This window comes from Rhagoletis zephyria, unplaced genomic scaffold (genome assembly GCF_001687245.7).
Source record: "Rhagoletis zephyria isolate East Lansing unplaced genomic scaffold, Rhagoletis_zephyria_1.1 Rzeph_scaffold_11714, whole genome shotgun sequence".
In the NCBI taxonomy this organism is placed as follows: Eukaryota; Metazoa; Arthropoda; class Insecta; order Diptera; family Tephritidae; genus Rhagoletis; species Rhagoletis zephyria.
In genome coordinates this window covers 12311-18140 of record NW_016168790.1, presented here as the reverse complement: position 1 = coordinate 18140, position 5830 = coordinate 12311, and the positions used below count along the sequence as shown (strand labels likewise).

The 5830-nt window shown below is 34.2% G+C and overlaps 1 long non-coding RNA gene across 1 annotated transcript; it reads left to right on the top strand.

The window, feature by feature from the left end:
• The first annotated feature begins 3491 nt into the window (after nucleotides 1-3491).
• On the top strand, nucleotides 3492-4429 carry LOC108377229 (uncharacterized). The gene is made up of 4 exons (XR_001849308.1): nucleotides 3492-3517; nucleotides 3683-3792; nucleotides 3857-3943; nucleotides 4009-4429. It is a non-coding gene; the product is annotated as an uncharacterized LOC108377229 (long non-coding RNA).
• Nucleotides 4430-5830: the final 1401 nt, after the last annotated feature.

Genomic DNA, 5830 nt, shown 5'->3' with positions numbered 1-5830 from the left:
TAGAAGTTTACTAATCATTAAAGTGAACTAAAAAATCCAACTGTAATATGTAGTACATGCCCTTTATTTTGAATGTAAAGTATACGCCCCATAGCACTAAGACTTATTGATAGCCGTACACCAGAGGTCTCCAAACTTTTTTTCTCGTAGACCCCTTTCAAAACTCTAATGGTTTCGGTGGGCCCCAGCTGCTAATTCCTAACATATTCGCAAAGCTCGTCAACAAATGTGAAGATTAGATCAAACGATGTAAATTTGCATCGCGGGTGAGTTCCATGCTGAATTCGGAGTGGCAAAAATAAAAACAAAATATTTTCTTGTGTTCTATTTATTAAAATAATGTGATTACACACTTTCAAGTTTAAGAAAACAGAGCTGGTAAAGCCATCAAAGTACTCTCTCGCTCTGACGAGTTATATTTTTTAAGGGCACTCCGAGCGATATCGTTACTTATATTCTCTTCANGAAAACAGAGCTGGTAAAGCCATCAAAGTACTCTCTCGCTCTGACGAGCTATATTTTTTAAGGGCACTCCGAGCGATATCGTTACTTATATTCTCTTCACCATAAGCTCCTCACATGTTCCGCTCACTAAAGAATTTGCATTCGGCGTATTTGTAAAATAGTTTATTTGTGTTGATGGCATCATTTTAAGATTATGAGTTGATGGTCAATTCCGGTTAATTAAACTTTTTGGATTCTAGGCTAATTGACCTAATGTGGTTGAGTGCAAGAAAAAACTTTCTTCACATTGCAGCATATATGTAATACTTCTATATTGCTAGTCCAATATGATCGCAATGAGTTTTCCATTCGAAATCAAAGAAAGACAGCCTATCAAAATTTTTATGATTGTAGAAGTATACGTGTATATTTGTAAACTACTACGTAGTACATTCTATGTACATAGAATGAAGTGCCATATCATAACAGGGCCGGTTCATGGAATTCAACAAACAAACACAAATTTGACGGTCTCATGTTTCCTTCACGCTGAAATGTATATCGAACCTTAGTAAGTAAGTAAGACAACTTTTTTCAAAATTTAATTTTAATGCATAAATGCCTCTTAGAGCACCTGCATCAAAAATTAAATTAAAAAAAATATATATATATACATTATTTTAGCGGTTAGGGCTCGGTATGACGAATTTCTCCAATGCTCCTCGTTATTTGGAAATCTGAAAATTTGGAAGATAGAAGATCTTTTCCTAACAAAGACAAAACTTATTTACACATAAAGCGGTGTGGTATTTTATATGTTGGCCGAATCCAATAAAGCACGTTATTCGATTCCCTTATATGCTGATTGACGCCAATTGGAAATGCCAACTGATGCCAAGTCCTTCTCTAACTGGTATTTTTATCCTCTGCCACCACCAACGGCCAAGCGCTTCTCATAGGTTTACAAAAATTTTATTTTTTGTTAACTTTTCATAAGAGTTGTTTTTAAATAAAAATTTGTGAAACCGCTCCTGAATTTTGAAAAGTAAAATTGTCATTTTGAGCATGATAAAAAAATAGTAAGGTAGAACCGCTGAGAGGAATTTTTCAAATTCTTGACGTTTGCAAGCAATTTAATTTTAAAATTTTACACACAAACTCACGCACACATTCTCATTTTCAATCTCAAACAACAACAACTTTGAACAATTCCTTCTTTTTACTCTCAATTTTATATGAGTTTAAAATATTGGCAAACTTCAAAAAAAAATGAATGATGAATTGAGTGAACTGTTTTACCTTACTATGTTTTTANCATGGCCGATGAATTGAGTGAACTGTTTTACCTTACTATGTTTTTATCATAATTTTGAGTACATTCTCTTATCGATTCTCTCTTTTTTTTTCAATATTTCGGAACTCTGATGTTGGGAAATGTACTTTAAATGTACTAGCAGTATAGAAGTATTACATATATGCATTGCAGCCCGACGTTTCGCTAACTTTCTTAGCTTTCTCAGGGGCGATTTCTTTATCAAAACATCGACAAAAGTATCAAGAAAAATATACAAAACATTAAAATATGCACATTGGATGTTAACATTTTACAAACAATAATAAAAATCACAGTGTTTGACAATTTCGAAACTTACATACATTTATATAAACACTTATTAACTATAATCACGATACATTTATCTGGTCACAGTAAACTAGAGCTAGTTGGTTTGATACCATCCTTGTGTGGTACACTCGTCATACTGACTGCCTGTTACAAACATAATAGGTAAGCAGCCGCGATATCATCTGTGTCTTCTTTTCTGTTCATTGTNGAATGATGAATTGAGTGAACTGTTTTACCTTACTATGTTTTTATCATGATTTTGAGTACATTCTCTTATCGGATCTCTCTTTTTTTTCAATATTTCGGAACTCTGATGTTGGGAAATGTACTTTAAATGTACTAGCAGTATAGAAGTATTACATATATGCATTGCAGCCCGACGTTTCGCTAACTTTCTTAGCTTTCTCAGGGGCGATTTCTTTATCAAAACATCGACAAAAGTATCAAGAAAAATATACAAAACATTAAAATATGCACATTGGATGTTAACATTTTACAAACAATAATAAAAATCACAGTGTTTGACAATTTCGAAACTTACATACATTTATATAAACACTTATTAACTATAATCACGATACATTTATCTGGTCACAGTAAACTAGAGCTAGTTGGTTTGATACCATCCTTGTGTGGTACACTCGTCATACTGACTGCCTGTTACAAACATAATAGGTAAGCAGCCGCGATATCATCTGTGTCTTCTTTTCTGTTCATTGTTTTATCCCTGTTTTGTAAGATTCGCAGGCTTTCTAGCGTTAATCACATATGTGCCAAAATTAAGCGAAAGATTTAGCCATAAGAAGTATACAAACAACGAAAGCACAACGCTAGCTTATAAATCAAACCGCACATTAGCATCAATATTTACCAAAACAAAAACAATAGTAGAGCCATACCAACAAAATAACGTAGTGTACGAAATTGCATGCAAGGGAAGCGAGAACGAAGTTTGCAATAAAATATATATCGGTACCACGAAAAGGGCGTTAGGAGTTCGCGTAAGTGAGCACGAAGCGGACATTCGTAAAAAAAGAACAACACTGCGTAAGCGCAACACATATTGACAAGTGGACACACAGCTGATCTAGGCAAAGTAAAGATANAAGGTTCCATAAACTGACAGTTGTCCCTCTCGCACCGCTCCCTTAGGCCGGGCACGGTGTTGCTTCTTTTGAAAATGAATTTAAAAAATAGTAGTTTTACGTATAAAAAAGTACTATCAGGTAAATTTCTGTTGAAAATTAACTGCGTTGGCATCACTGCTGCCATTATTGCTCTCTGCTTTCTTCATATTCGCTGTCGGTTGATTTTTCAGATTGCGTGAAATTATTCCAATAATTCAGAGTTATTCCTAAATATAGTTAAAGTTTCTAATTACTAATATCTAATATACCTAATTTGCTGCATAATTAAGCGCAGCGCATACAATTTGCGGCCCACCGTGAGGTAGTATTTCACCAATTGTGTTTTCTGGTCGGGGGGCACTTGGTCATGTACCGATTCCACTTTTATTTAATTAAATCTGTAATCTCTTTCCAGAAAACCTTATCCGGGGCTTTAAACAAGTGACTATAAAGTGGAAATTTAACCAGTGACCTTTTTTCTTTACAGTTTTCTTTGTGCCTTCAATTCGAGTCCAGCGCTACCCCAAAAGTTCATTTTTCCTGCCAAGAGCAACGACACCAATTCGCTTTTGTGCACACTGCCTTCCACACACACACGTAAGTTAAACTAATACAAGTGGCTATTAGTAAATAAACTAACAAGTGAACTTTTTCTTTGTAGGTTTCTTTGTTCTGCATTTTTTCAGCTTCATAGGGGCGGATCTTTTGCATCTGTGGACACTGCGTTCCAAGTTACACACACACACACGTAAGTTAAACTAAAACAAGTGGCTATTAGTAAACAAACTAACAAGTTAACCTTTTTCTTTGCAGGTTTCCTTGTGCTTATTTTTCCAGCCTCATAGGCGCATCTTTTGCATCTGTGGACACACACGTATAACCACAGCTTCTCCGTTTACGGTGTTTTGTATGTAAGTTAAAATAAGTTATTTCAGCAGTTCCTATTCATAAGATGATATTTCCAAATTATAATAAATTTTTTAATTTAAGCGTTACTAATTTCAGTGGGGTTAAAGTAAAGTAATTTGACGGATTTAGCTGCTATTTATTGGCTCAGTCATATTTGGTACATTTCTGTGCCCGTCAGTTAAATTAGCTTAAGTGAATTTAGAGGGTTTAACATTTAATTAAGAGATGATAAGATAAGAGATATACCTATAATAAGATTAATTAATTACTTTAAAGGGAAAATGGCCTATCTCAGCTTAAGCTAACTGACGGGTACAGATTTATTCTAAGTTATATCAAACTAAATCCTTAAGTAGAAATATCATCTTCAATTTTTTTTCCCCAATGTGGGAATACTATTCACAAGTGCGCTACCTAAAGGCGAAAAGCTGCCAAGTCCACTTTTTTCAAAATATAGCTTTTGGTGCAGAATAACAGATAATGCGAAACCACATCGAGTTTTCGTCTCCTGAACAATTTCAAAAAAATGGTCTTGGCATCTTTTCACCTTTAGGTAACGACTTGTACATATTAACGTTGCTTAGAAGTTTTTATATGAAATGTACGTATAGGTGTGCATATAATTTAAGGGCTAGTTAAAGTTAGTGAAATATACAAATTAATAATGAAATGAAAGTTATTATGTAATTCATTTGACAATTAATTTCTTTTAATTAAATACATTTACTTTGATTAAATGTTTAATTAATAATAATAAATAAGAATAAGTAAGATTAAATGGCTAATTATTAATAAGTAATTAAATTCTTTTGTTTAAATGGTTAATTATTAATAAGTAATTAAATTATTTTGTTTAAATTGTTAATTATTAATAATTAAATTATTTTAATTTAATAAAGGTAAATAAAAATAACTGCTGCTCCTTGGAATTTTTTTTAATTAAGTGCCAGTTTCGAGAGTAGGGTTTAGAACCATATATGCTAATTAAATTTTGTTGTTAATACAGTTGATTCAAAATGCCGAAAGCAAGCTGCGTTTTGTGTCGAAAGATATGGACTCAAGAAGGAGTCAAGATGTTCCATGTCCCACAAAATGATTTAAAAAGAAAAAAATGGTCTGACTCTTGCGGAGTCCAGCTAAGTCCTGCAGCGAAGTTGTGTTCCCATCATTTCTTATCGGCCGATTTTATGTCAGGTTCCGATCGTAAACGGGTGAGGTTATTAGACAATGCCTTACCGGTAGCCATTGAGAGCCTTTGCGATTGGGAAGAAACTTCTTCCAATTTTATCGATATTGCAACCCAAACAGAGTAAATATAAATGTAACTGCAAAATTTAGATATACTAACTTTTTTGCTTTAGAACAAAAGATTGTCAAGTTGAATTGCTCGAGATAGAAGCAGCAAACTTGAAAGCGCGGGTTAAGGAGCTGGAGAAATTGGATAAGTCTGCTCCGTCCATTTTTACGGTACGCAATTGCGTGATCCAGATAAGAAAGTCCATTGGGCATGAGAAGACATTTCTTCTGAACACATTTCTTTCTGATTTCTTCTGACTGAAGGCCTCGTGGAAGCAACCGGTGTTCTGCGCCTATGACTGCAAGATGACCAAATCGATTTTGGATAATCTTGTAGTCAAATTGCAAGAAGTAGGATACACCGTGATATGGGCCCAGGGAATCAGTCCCTGTGGAAGGAACTGAATGTCAGCTGTGGTAGGAAACTGTG